This window comes from Labeo rohita, unplaced genomic scaffold, assembly GCF_022985175.1.
Source record: "Labeo rohita strain BAU-BD-2019 unplaced genomic scaffold, IGBB_LRoh.1.0 scaffold_1603, whole genome shotgun sequence".
NCBI lineage: Eukaryota > Metazoa > Chordata > Actinopteri > Cypriniformes > Cyprinidae > Labeo > Labeo rohita.
Genome location: NW_026127784.1, coordinates 1 through 16674, shown reverse-complemented (window position 1 = coordinate 16674; position 16674 = coordinate 1). Strand labels below are relative to the sequence as shown.

Below are 16674 nucleotides of genomic sequence, written 5' to 3'. Positions count from 1 at the left end.
CTGCACTGTAAAAAATGATTTGTTGACACAACTTGACTTAGTCAAGTCATTTTGTTGCATTGGCTTTGTTAAGTTTAGCGAACACTAGGTGTGAAGTTTAGCAAACATTAGGTGTTAAGTTCACTCAACTTATATGTAGTTGTTGAAATAACTTGCAGTAAATTGAGCCAACGTACTGTATCAATTAATGAGCATTTACATTTTTTAGTTAAGTCAACTGAAAAAAAAATTGGTTGAACTCAATTTTTCATGTTTTCACAACTATGAACCATGTCTAGCTGACATACATTATTAATTTTTCCTCAACATTATAACGTAACTATTTGAGTTTACTGGACAAGCAGTTTTGGATATCTAGAACCAGATTTTTTAGGAAATCAACACAACTGCAAAATTGAAACTCACAGCATTTATTTTTAAACAGACACATTGCATCCAAAAACACAAACATAATAATTGTCTTGCAAAGACAGAAAAACACTACGAAAGAAAAAACTTCACATATACACAGCTCACACAAAAACATGCAAACTTCTCTATGCACACACCCATCTTAGTGCCAAAATAGTACAAATAACTCTCCTTGTCATTATCAGATATTTTCATTGCAGAAACAAGTGTACATGAAGAATTCACAATAAGCTGCGTTAAAAATACTTCATATTAAACTGTTAAAAAACTGCAAATTCCCAATTGTAGGAACATGACAATGAAAGAGGAAGCACTACAAGGTAACAAAAAAGAAGTCAGTTTAAAAAAAAAAAAAAAAAAAATCCAATGTTCGACTTAAAAAAAAAAAAGATCTAAAAAAACAATGTTCTTAAAGTTTAAACCAGTACAATGATTAAACAGTAGCATAAAGTAAAAAAAAATTATTTTGTTTTCTGTCTTATCACAGCAACTTGCTTTTCAAAGAGTGAACTCTTGCGGTACTAGAGTCTGATCTGACTCCAATGAACAGGTGCTGTATCACTTCAAAAGTGACTTTTAATTCCTTTGGACAGTCGTGGTTTAATGTGTACACCAGGGGCCTGTACCATGAACGTAGATGAACAAACTCAGAGTTACAGGATTAGTTTTGGGTTGACAAATCCAAACCGATGCAATCAGGCATTATTGGTACCATGATGAAGCTCATCAACTTTCTTTGTTAACCCAGGCTTTGATCCTTAAGCATGATTACTTGAGGCGCGCGCGTGCACATAAAAGAGTGACGTGCCACCGAACAACCAATTGCGTTCGACATGGAGAGAGGGAGGTCCTTATATTTCTCCGCTGAGGAGCAAACTATTATAATGCAGAAATACAATGAATTTAAGCACGTTTTACAAGCGCGCAGTAATACCGTGTCTGCTGCCAAAGCGAGAGAAGACTGTTGGAGAAAGATTGCGGATAGCGTTAATGCGTAAGTTAAATACATATTTTATACATCAAGGTCTAATTATGTGTATGTAACGTTAGTTTATGTATTTGCACGCCCGTAAAAATTATGCTAACACTTTACAATAACAGTGTAATTGTTAAAAGCATTCGACCGGACAAATGAAGAATGATCACTAAAGTTGTAGTGTTACTAACGTATGTTATTTCAATATGCTTTCACTACTGAACTACTGTTAACAGTTAAAATAATTTTAAATGCTTACACACACACACACACACACACACACATATATATATATATATATATATACACATATACATAGACATATATATGCTATATGGCTATATAGTATAGGGCTATGTATGTATATAACTATATTCATATGAAGGCATTGTGTAAATACACAAAATTACAATGTATTTTTATTTGTTTATGTAAATGTGAAGATCATATTACTTGACTTTATTTTTAGATGCAACCCAAACTCCAAACATACTTGGCAGCAGATCAGGACAAAATATAAAAATATACTTCAAAGTGGTGAGTATTTCTGATGATGTGTGTTTTTTTTTTAAATGAGAACATTGTATCACAAACGCTTCTTGGCAGCAAACAGGAAAAAAGTGTGACGGCCGAAAAACAGGAGGAGGACCACCTCCTCCAGAATACACTGTGGCAGAGGAGTTGGCTCTAAGTAACAATGAGGGGCGACCAATAATGGATGGTATTTCAGGTGCGAGACAGTCTGACCCTGGTGCTGGCTCCTCTAAGCAAGTAACAGTGGGTATGTGTCCAAAGCCTTACTACATTATTTATTTTTGTATTACTAACTATGTTATGCAGTAGATGGAAACACAGTGGCCCTGCTAAAGCCATCACACATACATGCAGTCTCCCAGACAGAGGTCAGTATACAGCAAAATGAACACTTTGAACATAACCTGTTTTACAACATTTCTGCTTTACATAGGCCTATTTTTCTTATTTAGAGTGTAACAAATGAGGAGACACTGTCTGCCTGTTCTGAGACTGAAGGCACTGGGCTTGCTGAAGTGAGTGCTGTTGACTTAATTATTGCACACATGTGAATGTATAGCAATAAAGTGACTCTGGTCCTTTTTTCATTTGTTGTAGGATTTTTCACAACCTACCGCTGAACCTGAGGCCTCTACCTCAATGGGATTGGAATGAATGTGAACAAGGTAATGCTTAAACATTACCTAACATTAGAAAGTAGAAAGTGCAATATTTTGTCATTTGATTAACCTTCAGTTTTATTGGTTTCAGGTGGAAACTGACTCAGTCAGGGCCCTTTACAAAAGAAAAATGGAAATAGACTGTACACTGAAGGAGCTTGACTGTGAGCTGAGGAGACTCCAAATAAAAAAAAATTAAACTGGAGATTAAACAGCTTGAAAAACAGATTTCTGTACGTACACTATTAACCAACTAACACTTTGGCATGAATACAGAATTTTTATTAATGCTACTTTCTCTTGCTCTCTCTCCTTGCTCTACAGCCACATAACCAATAAAAAAACAAAACATCTGTAGTTTCAGTGTGCTTAAGTAAAATATTGTGTTGTGATTGCTTCTCTGACAGCTGCACCAGCTGGGTGGTCAAGTGTGATGGGGTCAATTTCATCAGGGAGAAGCTGGTTTAATGCTGGTACTCGCTCCTCTCTGATAGTGGCTATGTTGTGCAGAATGGCACATGCAGCCACTATCTGTGATGCCCGTTCTGGCGACACTCTTAAGTGCCGAAGGCAGTTGAAGCGTGCCTTTAGGATGCCAAAGGTCATCTCTACCTTGACCCTGGTTTTACTGAGGGCCACATTGAACCGGTTTTGTGATCGTGTCTGGGGGTCAGGATAAGGGGTTAGCAAAAACCTCTGGCATGCATATCCCCTGTCTCCAACTAACACACCATCAAAAAGCCCTGTCATAAAACAGAAAAGGAAACATTGTGAAAATGTCGCTGTCACATTTTAAAAGAATACTTTAAAGTAGTCTGTAGTGTTCCAAATGTAACTTGCCTTCCTCAAAGCGTTGACACAACAAAGACTCACGGAAAATTCGTGAGTCATGCACTGAGCCGGGCCACTTGGCATCCAAGCTTGTGATCATACATTCATGATCACAAGTCATCTGCAGATGAACACAGTACAGTAGATAATTAAAATGCTATTTTTTATCTACACTGTAAAATCTAATTAGTTGGGCTTACTTAAAAAAAGCATGCAAACCGATTGCAAACCGAGTAAAGTGAAATAAGAATAGTATGTTGTACTAACAAATGCTTAGTTAGTATAGTTTACTTGCACGAGAGCTCTAGTAACTAAAAAAGAACTGTAGGGGGTACTTGATCATTTACTTTAGGCTTACACTTGACTTAGTATAGCTACTCACTGACTCCCAGAGTGCATTGTGGCATGAATAAATTATGCAATTGGTTTCTTTTACTGTTGTTGTTGTTTTTATTTGCTAATTTTCTTTACTGACTTGTGTCAGCAGTAACACAACAAAAAGAGAAAATAAAATAATAGAATGGTTATTGTCACAATTAATAAAAATAAATAAAATTGGATTGTCACCATTGTTGTGATTCACATGCTGAGTGTTGAAGTCTCTGACTTGCACACATTACCACAAATATTAAAGGACTGTCTCAACCCAATAAAGTTTCTCAAGGTGTTTATAAAGATCAACAAAATTGTAAAAGCTCATTAATAAATATAAAAAATACATTAACTAAAAAATTGAAAGCTAATTGAAATATCAGAATTAGAAGGTTACCTTCTAAAAGCAACCTACTTATTACTTTTCTTCCCGTGAAATCAAAAATTATGACTTCATGTTGCATTGCTGCATAAATAGAAAGAAAATTATAATAAGAAAAGCAAAGTTCCAAGTGCCCAACCAAACGGAACATTAATCACTATAATGGTAAGTAAAAAATAAAAAATAAAATAAGACACACCAACAACATTTTATGAAAATCAACATCAATTTATGAAGTCAGCTTATGTGATGTTCTCTCAAATATATAGTTGTATTGAAACAACATTCAAGATGACTTTGGGAAATGAGTGAATGTAACTAGTGAAAAATAACTGCAGATTAACAATTGCCACTTCAAAAAAAAATATCTTTTCTTCTTCTTCTGTTGTTATTTTGCAAATTAGCAACATATTAGTGCACTGCTGCCTCTCACTGGTTTATTAATGTCATTGGTTCCTTTGTGGCTACTTAAATATTTTAAGTAAGCGTCACTCAAAGTAGTAAGTAAACTGTTTTACTCGCTTGAAAGTAGCTGTAACTTAATAAAACCTAGTAAGTATGGCAACTAAGTAAAGATAACTAATTATATCTAAGTAAGGTAAACTATTGGATTTTACAGTGTAAATACTCACCTAACTAAAGCTAAAAATATCACAATCATAGTACACCTACCTGAATATTAAGGCTGTGAAAAGACTTCCTATTTACATAGTCTGCCTCATGGTCTCCTAGAGCTGTGGAGATTGCAACATGCGTGCAGTCTATTGCTCCTATGACTCTAGGGAATCCTTTTAGATAAAAAATGTACTGTATTATAGTAAACATGTAAGTGTTATAAGAGAAATAAAATTATGTGATTTTATTAATATATCTCACCTGCAATTTTATAAAAACCCTCTTTAATTGATAAGGTCGATAAAAAGCCAGGGAATACAATAAAGCTGTTTAGGTAGCCTTGCAGTGCGAGGACCACCTTACGAATGGTTCGACAAACCGTGTTTTTTCCTAGGTGCTCTGCATCACCGATTGCATACAAGTATGTTCCGCTTGCAAAAAAACGCAACGCAATACATACCATTTGCGTTACAGTAAGGGCATGGCTTATCACATTTGTTATGTGCGGCTCTAGAAGTTTTTTTTTTACAATATGCCTTCGGCGGAAAATCTGTATCTTTCATACAAGTAACTATCAGGGAAGGCAATGGGATCTTGTCTGTCCCTAAAAACTCTTTCTCTGCGATTAGTTGCTGAATTTGCGCTGAAATGTCCACGGGATTTCTCAGAAAAGGACAAGCCATTGCAACAGACACTAGAAATTTGTTGCGTCACTTAAATGTTCACTACTGATTGGTCAAATTTCGTTTTGAGATCTCGAATCCAGAACTTAACCTGCCCCGGAGCAGGTTAGCCGTGCAGCGCAAGTTACCATGGCAATGAACACCAACTGAAGCCGAGTTTCTTTCATGGTACCTAAAACCCAGCATTGGCGCAAACTAATCCTAAACTTACCTGGCTAGCCAGCTAATCCGGCTTCATGGTACAGGCCCCAGGCCCATCAGGTTCAGAAAAGCATTAGGTATAATCACTCAGGTGACACATTACCACTTCTTTCTCAATCACCAGGGCAACGTCATAGAAGGCTGGGAGAGGTTTCATCACGTTTTCCACAACCACTAGGATTCCGATCACCACACCCTTGATCCCATCCTCTTCAGTCACTGGGCTTCATAGAATGTGAACAAAACAAGGCACTATTACTTAAAAGCAAACAAACGTAGTCCCCAGACCCCTGAAAATTAAGAGATCTAATGTTCAATTTCCCCTTAGGCTGCATTAACACTAGTGCGTATTCATTTTAAAACGCTTAATTTTTGCTAAGGTTACGCCTATAGTTTACACGGTTACACTTCATTTTGAAAGTCCACTTTAGACATTCTATTAACTATAAGTAACTTTGCAACTACATGTCAACTAATTCTCTTTAGTTTGCAACTACATCTACTAACTCTGAGAGCAGACTGTTAGGTTAGGTTTAGGGTTAGTAGAATAAGTTGGCATATACTTTAAAAGTTTACAAGAGTGTTACAAGATATATTAAGCAGACAGTCTACTAATACTCTAATGACTAGTTGACATGCAGTTGCAAAGTTACTTACTCTTAGTAGAATGTCTAAAGTGGACTATCAAAATAAAGTGTTACTGTTTACGCTACTCTGGTGTTTTCAACCCTCAAAAATGGAGACTTTCAAAAACACTGCAGACCCTGTTTTAGTTTGAAAACTCTGGGGTTGCATGTCAGTGTAAATGGACCAAAACAGAGACTTTTTAAAACGATGGCGTGGCTGCCCACATTTACTCTGCGTGTCCTTGATGATCGTGTAAACAATAACATCATGCTCATTGTTGTACACCATAGATATGTATAGGTAGATTCCCCATTCGACCGCTTCGAGCACGTAGATCCGCCATCTAAATAATAGGGCATCTACCTGTACATGGCTATGATTGTACTTGCATGAATGGTCATGTGACATGCATTTTCAGTTGTGTAGTGTAGACGGAGATCGTTTCTGAAATGCAGCGAAAACACCAGTGTAGACGAGGATCGTTTTCATTTTAAAATGCTGTTTTAAGGGCCTTACATGTTTAAGCTTACCTTGCACATCTCTTAATGAATTTTGAAGGGGTCTCTTGCATGTACCACCGCAGGCCCAGCCATGCTGCTGTCCTCATCCTTTAGTTGTTGTCTGTAAAATATAGGATGGTTAAAGTACCAGCTTTATTTGTTCAATCCTTTGTTTTTCTTTATTCATTTATCTTTTCTCCCTCTCCCTCTGTTTTTGATGCTTTTTATGCATATACATTTGTTGTAAATAAATCACCAGTGATGTGATGCAACAACACTTGTTTGTTACCTTCTTGTTCAGCACCAAAATAAGATTTAATAGTGGATGTACCGTGCACTTTGTAACACTTTAAAGGACTTAAAAGGACAGGTTACCAGAGAAGATAACGGTCATTTACTCACTAACATGCCACTCCAAACACGTGCTAAATTATTAATATCTTCATTCCATACAATGAAAATTATCAGTGTTAAGCTCTAAAAAGGACAAGTCAACACTAGAAAAAAAATGCAGTAAAAGTAGTAGATTAATCATGTTGCCTATTTTAAAAGTTTTCTGATAATAACTTTGTGTAATGAACTGATGATATCAGATTTGATGTTACTATGACATAATACAACATCAAAACTCATTCGTTCTTATGTCATGACGTGATCAAAAGACTTGACAGAATCAGTGAGGTTTGATATTTATGTAGAAGCTAATACAATCAAACATTCTTGTAAACAAAGACTAATTTTTATCATACAAAAAGATTGTATGATTTTGAAAGTCTTGGAATATGACGCACAAATCATATAAGTTTTTAGACACTTACTCTGAAGTCATTGTATGAAAAGATGTCACTATCACTAGTTTTATGATCCATAGAAGAAAAAAGATCATAGAGGTTTGGACAAACATGAAAGTGAGTAAATGATCACAGAATTGTCATTTTGGGGAGAGAAAGACTGCTTTAACATAAACAGACTCACATCCTTATCAAGGCTCTTCAATACTGAAGTCATGTCTGGAACGTCCTCATCACGCTTTGACCTGAAAAACTGTATCAGCTTTGAGAGATGATCATCATCTTGGCCTTCAAAAAAACAAGACACAAGCCAGGTGAATTCTTTGCTGATCTATAAAAACAAATATATTTACAAATTTAACAAAGATGCAGGGTCTCAGTGACAGTCCTTAACAATACTAAATTAAAACATAATGCAGGATATTTGTATTAAACACAAATATGGACTGACAGTGGTGTTTTAGATATTACTGGTCATTCGTGAGATAAAGATAAAAATAAATAAATAAAAACCGATAAGGAGATCCAATGAACACGCTCAAAAGTCACTTATATAAAACTTTACACTGTTTTATCTATTTATCAACATTAACTTGATCCACAGTTGTAATAGTGATGGGTTCTTTTCTGTGACCCGGTTCTTTCCGCCGTTCGTTTCAATGAGCCGGTTAAAATAAAACGGTTCACCGGTTCTTTTACTTACTCACGTAATGATGATTGTCATCCCAGCGGATGATAATACGCTCAGACCCATTCAAATATAATTTGTAATCATAACTTCAGTTCATCATCGTCATCTTGGAAAAGTTTTCTACATTCGCGTTTTGCAGAAGCACACCAGGCTCTGATGTGCAAACAGATGTTTTATAAGTGTAATACATATAAACTGAACTAGTCTTCAGCTTTGTACAGAAACAAGCTCATAAAACTTAACAATGTGCATACAAAAGTAAATAGCAAATTCCACTTACGTTTTCACTGAACAGCTGTTGCATGTTCATCGTGTTAAAAGTGCTGTTTGATATAACTAATAGCATTTGCATTTTCCAGTAGGCGTAACGTTACGTTTTATTTGTTATTAACTTACATTTCGCCAAATTCTGTAACGTGTGCTCAGTATCAGCTGTTCATGTTCATTAGTTAATGGTGTGACCTATCAGTGATCAAGCTGTACTAGTTCACAAGATATGATTGGCTGAAATCAAAACACGGCCGGTGAGCGAAACAAGCCTAAATGAACATTAAAGAAAGCACAAATCAAGGTATACTTACTCAATTCATTATTTGCAGTCCATAAAGTCCATCTGTTTTCGTTCAAATGCAGGCTCCTTCGTCTTTTCTTGTATGATCAGCAACTTTTCGTGCAGAAAATGGCGGATAGCGCGTCTTTCTCAACTTCGTTAAAACAGTACGTCATCATGACGTAGGGATTCTGGCACATGCGCATTACACAGAAAGTTGATAGAACCTGTGTTGTGTTGTTATATGAACATGCTATTTAAAGTTTTCAATTTCTCTTTAAGTTGAAGTTGTTCCAACTTGTCCTATTGTGTAGTGAGGCACTGCAGGTTGACAGGACATGATTTAACTTGTCCACCCAACTAAAACTCACAATCATTTTTTACAGTGTGTATAAGTTCATGCAGCAGTTCAGAATTTCTGTAAAAAAAAAAAGGATGTCAGATTACATATATATAAAGTGTGTTCAGTTTATGTTTGCTCATAATGATCCCCACCGCAGTAAAATGTTAAGTATGATTTTAATCACATCATAAAGACGCTTTAAAAGTTTTCGTTCACTCTAAAAAAGTGTCCTGCTCTAGTGCAGCAGACAGACAGGCCTCCATTCAAGAACAGAGATGCACTTACATTTTACGGCTTTCTCTTATGTATCTATAGTGCTTTTCTGTATCAGAGCTTCACACACGACAGTGTTACCATAAAATAAATATTATTTTAAAAATTCAGATTGCACATATTGAGATGTCTTAGCGGGTGTAATGCTACAACAGCGTGTTCAGTTTGATTCACAAACAAATGACTCATTTGAAAGGCGCCACCAGCGCAGTCCGACTCCTATGATTCAATATGAAAAAGATGAATCGAATGAATTAATTTTAGCCAACAAAATGAAATGTAACTCATTATAATTTCATTAGCTAACATGATTGTGCAGTGGATGCAGCTCATCAGTTTATCTATTAAAAATTAGTTATTCGAAAACAATTGATGAGGTCTACCACTGATCTATAACAGAGAACTGGATTGAGCATGACGTCATAGAAGTGAAGCCACTGCGCCGCCATATTGCTGTTCACTAGTGTTCACAACAGTCTATTGAACGAATAGGAAATTATACGACTTTAATGAGAAAACATCACCTAACCAGTCAGCGTTTTCATATCTGACGTCTCATTGTACATTTTCACAACGCAAACGTCCTAAACATGTAAACATTTATTTGTTTAATGTCTGGAATTCCCTCTGCTTATTAAAAAGTTACGTTCATATACACAGGAGCATCAGATGAACATGATAAACATCGGATGTTCACCATGTTTACAAATGACAATTTGAATTAGAAAAACAAACTGATCTACTAGAGAAGGAGTTAAAAGATCATTTTTGTGAGACCAAAGCCAAAATAGTAAATGTTCTTAAATCAGAATTAAAATCTATATATTTACGTAGAGCTGAATTAATCATCGTACTAGACTGTCATATTATTTCCATGGAGAATGCTCTTCCAAACTGTTGACTTTGAGGTTGAAAGACAGTGAATCTAAGGCCAAAATATTGGCTATTAGACATGAGGGCTCAGTATATACTCAACCTAAGGATGTAAATAAAGCATTTGAAAACTACCAACATCTGTACACTTCAGAATCCAACTCTGGATTCAGAGTGTACAGATTGTACAGAGTGGGCCCAGAGTACAGTTCACCTCTCCCAAATGAAGCGGACAAGGAGGTGGGCTAAACTATGTCAGTGACACCTGACTTTATTACAAATAACGCACATTTCATTCAAAATATTACTTTGAAAAAAAAAAAAAAGAGAAAAAAAAAATTATAAACACAGACCAATAAGTTGCACTTTTTTTATTTATTTAATTGTGTGAAATTGCTAATAAAAATAGGTAATAAAAACGATTATGATGTGGAGGTGAATTGGTTTAGTCTTGACTTCTGGTCGTGAGTGACAGCGTTGGGGGATGGGAAATCTGTTAACTTGCTAAAAAAACACAATAAAAGCCTAATATACAAACATCACAGAAATTCTAATGGTTTCTATTAAATAGCATTATGAACCATTAACTTTTTCCAGTGAAACTATTACAAAGTTCCTTATTGTAGTGTGTTTTGAACACTTTTCCAGTAGGATTTACATAGTGGGGGGGGCACCGGGAGGGAGTCTCGCCCGGGGAGCAATTCAGTGTAGAACCGCCACTGTCCACTCGAATACTCTAGTTACAGGCCAATTATTCTTCTATCCACAGATTCAAAACTCATGGCAAAAGTCCTGGCTGATTGGATCGATGTATAGGAGACTATGATCAAACAGGTTTCCCAAGGGGGAGATTTGCTGCAGACAATTTATGCAGGCTTCTTTATATTATTCAACAAGCAACTCATCCTGCTTCCTCTGCAATCCTCTCTTTGGATGCAAAGAAAGCATTCGACAGAACTGAGTGGAGCTTTTTGTGGTCTGTTCTAGAGCAGTTTGGGTTTGGCTCTTTTCTTCTACAAGCAGTCAAAACTATTTATTCTGAATGCTCTGCCAGAGAACTCACTGGTTCTTCTACCTCCCCTTCCTTTTATCTTGGCAGGGCTGTCCCCTGTCACCCTTACTTTTTAGTTTATCATTAGAGCCTTTGGCCCAAGTGATCAGACAATGTCCCGCAATAGTTCCAATAAGTTGTATGAATACACCCCATAAAATTTCACTCTATATCAAACATCACAGATTCAGTTAAGGAATGCTTAAATTTATTTGATACATTCGGTAAACTGTCTGGTTATAAGATTAATTGGAACAAATCCATACTAATGCCACTTAATTTAGCTGCTAAATCAGAGATTCAGACCTTACCCACTATGATCCCTGTCAGTGACCAGTTTAATTATCTTGGAATCAGAGTTTTTCATTCATTTTCTCGCATTTCCAAGTGGATCTATCAGTTTCTTCTGGATAGATTAAGAGTGATCTTCTGTGTTGGTCTCCACTCTGTTTGTCTCTTCATGGAAGGAAAGCCACTGTTAAGATGAATATACCTCCAAAGCTAAGTTTTTTTATTTTCAGTGTTACCTCTGACACCACCTACTGATTATTTTAAAGAGATCAATACAGCAGTATCAAAATTTGTGTGTAAAAATAAACGGCCTAGAACTCGTCTTAAATCTATACATCAGCTAAAACTTCATGGTGACTTATCCCTACCTGATTTTTGGTCCTATTATTTAGAATACCAGATGAGACCATGGCTAGATGTTGACTCCCCTGTCCCATGGCGGGCTTTAGAAATGAATATTATCTACCCATTGCGTCTACAGGATTTACCCTTTACTGGAATATCTAAGAAAGCTTTGGAAATGTTTGGTCCAATTATATGCCATGCTATCAAACCTGGAAAGCAGCAGAAAAGATTATGGGAGCTTCAGATTCATACAGTGACTTTACCCCCATTTGGCATAATAATAATCTTTGTACTGGTAACAAACCATCCGTTTCAAATGTTGGGTTGAATGTGATATTTACACTTTAGAAGACCTGTACAATGATTATGAGCTTAAGTCCTTTCACATCCTAAAGGACAAATTCTCTCTCCCAGGATTCTCCTTTGTCCTGTACTTAACATTAAGATCTGTGCTAAAAGCTTACGGAGTACCCTGGTCGGTTAAAGTATCTCCTCATCCTATGGTAAATTGAATAGATTCTAATATTCTAGTGTTTCAAACCTACTCTTTTTTTCTGCAGCGAAACACAAAAGAAATTGTGAATTGTTCATAAAGGTCTTAGCCTTACTGTATTTTACTGAGCACAGTGTCTACACGTATGTATGTATTTATTTATTTTGAAATAAATAAAACATATTTTTGGAGGTTTTTTGCCTCCACCTGTGCATTTAAAATCCTTTAATGCATGGCAAACCGTTGATTATCTCTTACTTAATAAATAGCATTAATTTTGGGAAACTTCTATTTGGGTGGGCCACGGCTAAAAGTGGGCATCATTCTCCTCTCAGCACAACACTCATTAAACATCCACAAATCAATAGCAATGGCTTCTGTAGGTTTGTCTGGAGACCAGAGTCATTCCTTGTGTCAGGGTCAGTCTTCCTCAATTATCTGCTCTTTACTTCATTCATGTTATATGTCATCTCCTGTATCCCACTGCCAATGCAACTGTGCCTTATTTTACTAGTCACAATTACTATTACTAGACAGTGATATCCTGGTAATCCAATGGCAATTGGTAACACTTTTTAAGAAGGCTGTACAATGCATTATAGTGCAGAATTGCCCTTTATGCAAAGTGTTGTAGTTCATGAAGACTATATTTTCTATGACAAATCAAGATCATCTCATTAGAGTCGGACCTGAGGAGGACTTCTGGTAATTATTTTAGTGTGTCAAATATATTTAAAATATATAAAAGATACAATACTATTTCCAAGTATCAGGCTATTACCACACAGATCTTTCTAAAAAGTAAATATTTGAGGTCATATCGCTGACTGAAATTAAGTGACGTGGCGCCATCTGGTGGAAAAAGTGAATAATAGTTATAAAACTAATCGTTCTGTCATTACCAATCGTATAATAACAAGAATATGAATATATTGTAGACACGAAATTAAAAATGTGTGGAAAATAAAATCAGTTCAACATGAGTTCAACATGAACTAATACTAATAAAAAGGGCACCATCTATTTCATGACAATGTGTTCAATAATATATCCAGCATCATAAATCCCCAATACAATCCTTTCACAGCCACTAAGGTCTAACAGCCAGTGCACAGAGTACATGCAGCCACTAGAAAAACTACTGAGTGTCTCCTCTGTTGGCAAGAACTGTAAGAGAACAACAAGGAAAGTGAAGCCTCACAAGTGCAGCCTCAACTGTAACAGTAACAGCTTTAAATGTGTTTAATTGTGTCACTCTATAACATCACAAATACATCACAAATATCAGCAGAGCCTTGACGTCGTGACTTGCTTGTAGTAGCTATAGATCAGTGCGTATGTGTCCCACATTGCCCTAATTAAATTGATACATAAATGTTTCGATTCTTATTTTTGAAATAATGTAGAACTTATTTCATTTTTCTTTTTTTCTTTTCTTTTTCTTCTAGATAGCATGTAGCCTGCAGGGTTGTGGCTAGAAGGGATACAGCTCTGACCGAAAACTAACAATTAAATTAATTTTTCTACCTATTAGATTGTGTTTTTTTAACGTCTACACCTACCCCAACCCTAAACATAGTCCTTACTATAATACAAAAACAGTTTTATTGTTGTACAGTGTGACAAAAATAACGTTAGATTGATGTGCGCATGCCCAGAGCCAGAGCTGTATCCCTTCTAGCCTTAACCCGGAAAAAAGGCTGGAAGGGACACAGCTGGAGGAGCGATCAGGAGTAATGGCACGGAGGATGTCGATTCCCAGGGTGGTTGGCAACAGCTGGACTGTGAATGGACAGGAGCGCGTGGAAGGAAGTGACGGATCAGGAAATGAACCAGGAGATATGGAAGTAGGTGGCGGGATATATGAAAGCTGGGAGTCGGTTAGAAATAATAAACGGAAAAAGAAAAGGAAAAATAAAACCGATGAAAGTGACTCAGACAGGGGATCGAATACGGAGGAGAAGCGGAGGGAGGAGTATGTAATTTTTGCCAAACTTGTGGATGAAGGGGACTCGTTTGGAGGTATGAATCCAATTCAACTAACAAAATCGCTAAATAAGGAAATTGGTGAGATAAAGAGTGCTAAAGTACTAAGAAATGGAGCCTTGATGATTGTGTGTAAGGATGAGAAACAGCAAGGGAAAGCAATCAAAATGAACATAATAAATAGGAAGAAAGTGGAATGTTCCAAGACTTACAAGAAATTTACCAAAGGAGTCATTACAGGGATTCCGGTAAATGTATCAGTTGATGATGTGAAGAGAAACATAACAAATGCCAGAGTAAATGAAGTCAGACGTCTAAAAGTGAACAGAAATGGTAATATGCAGGATAGTCTTTCGGTCATGATCAATTTTGATCAGGAAAAACTTCCAGAAAAAGTATACATTGGCTTTATGTGCTATGATGTAAGGTTGTATATTCCTCCTCCAATCAGATGCTTTAAATGTCAGAGATATGGGCATGTAGCGGCGGTGTGCAAGGGAAAGCAGAGATGTGGAAAATGTAGTGGAGAACATGAGTATGGTAAATGCCAGGAGGGTACAAAGCTGAAGTGTTGTAATTGTGGGGGGGGGGGACACAGCTCCGCTTACAGAGGATGTGAGGTTAGTAAGAGGCAGGACGAAGTGCAGCGAATCAAGGTTGTTCAGGGAATCAGTTATGCAGAAGCTGCAAAGAAGGTTTCAGGGAATGTGACAGTGGATAAGCAATCAGAAACTAGCAGAAAAGAAATGAATCAAGGAATGAAATGTCAAGGATGTAATAAATTGAAGGAGGAAACTTTGATAGTGAAAAAGAATGATTTTGTAATGTTCATGGCAGAAATAATAAATTGTTCTGCACAGACAAAAAGCAGAAATGAAAAGATTAAAATAATTGTTAAATGTGCAGAGAAATATCTAGATGTTAAAGGGCTGCAATGGGAGACCATAAGAGAGTCCCTTACTGAAGAGACACAGTCTTCTCAGGCATGTGTTGGATCTTCTTAATGTTATTGACCATACTACAGTGGAATGCAAGGAGTCTAATTGCAAATGGCCAAGAGCTTAAGAAATATATTGATATGTTAACAGAGAAACCTAATGTAATATGTATTCAGGAAACATGGTTAAAACCACAATTGGATTTTATAATAAATGGTTATAATATAATTAGAAGAGATAGAGAATATGGCAGAGGAGGAGGAATAGCAACATTTATACAAAATGGGATGAAATATAAGGTAGAACAAGTAAATAAAGAATATGAATCAATTATAACTAAGGTATGGACTGAAAGAGGGAGTATAGATATTGTTAATTATTATAATCCATGTGAAAAATTAAGTCAAATTATTTTAGAAGCTGTAGTAGGTTCTTTGCATGACAAAGTAGTGTGGTGTGGTGATTTTAATTCTTATGACACATTATGGGGAAGTAATAATACTGATGTGAATGGACAACTGATTGAAGAATTCATTGATGATAATGACCTGGTGTGTATAAATAATGCAGAAACTGCACTTGACCTAACATTTGTGTCTTCTGTAATGGCAGGGATCACTACATGGAATGTAAACAAATATACTACAATAGGGAGTGATCATTATCCGGTAGTGACTACGGTTGGTACAGAAATATGCCATGAAAAAGAAAAGAGAAGTCCTAGATGGAAGTTGGAGAAGGCAGATTGGGAAGTCTTTCGAGTAATTTGTGAAAACAGATGTATGACTCTGCAAGAAGAAGACCAGGTGGATGTAAATATATTCAACAGTAAGCTAGTTAAAATGTGTGCATTGGATACAAACTGGCATTCGTATCGCGATGCATCGTTTCTATCGTATCTTCATGGGTAAAACCCGATTTATTTCTTTATAATTATTAGTAGACATACTATACTTTCATTATTCAGAAATTGGAAAATATTTTTCAACTTTCCAGATCGTTTTCTCCCCTCTAAACTGTTTCTCAAGCACGCCTCTCTTCACTGCTGCGTGAATATGACGTAGCCTATCACAACACTACAGAGACCGGGGCGTGTCCAGAAAGTCACATAGAGCATAAATTAACATGGCAGAGGTAGAGCAGCTGCATCCTCCACAAAGTAATTACAAATCCTACGGTGACCGGGAGGGGACACCTTCGGTTCACTTAAGTTTGTCGTGGCCACGACATATCAACTCGTGGGAACGTGATATTATGT

General features: G+C 36.4%; 1 pseudogene; it reads right to left on the bottom strand.

Moving 5' to 3' along the window:
- Positions 1-2827: 2827 nt before the first annotated feature.
- LOC127158614 (putative nuclease HARBI1) lies at positions 2828-5463 on the bottom strand (annotated as a pseudogene).
- Positions 5464-16674: the final 11211 nt, after the last annotated feature.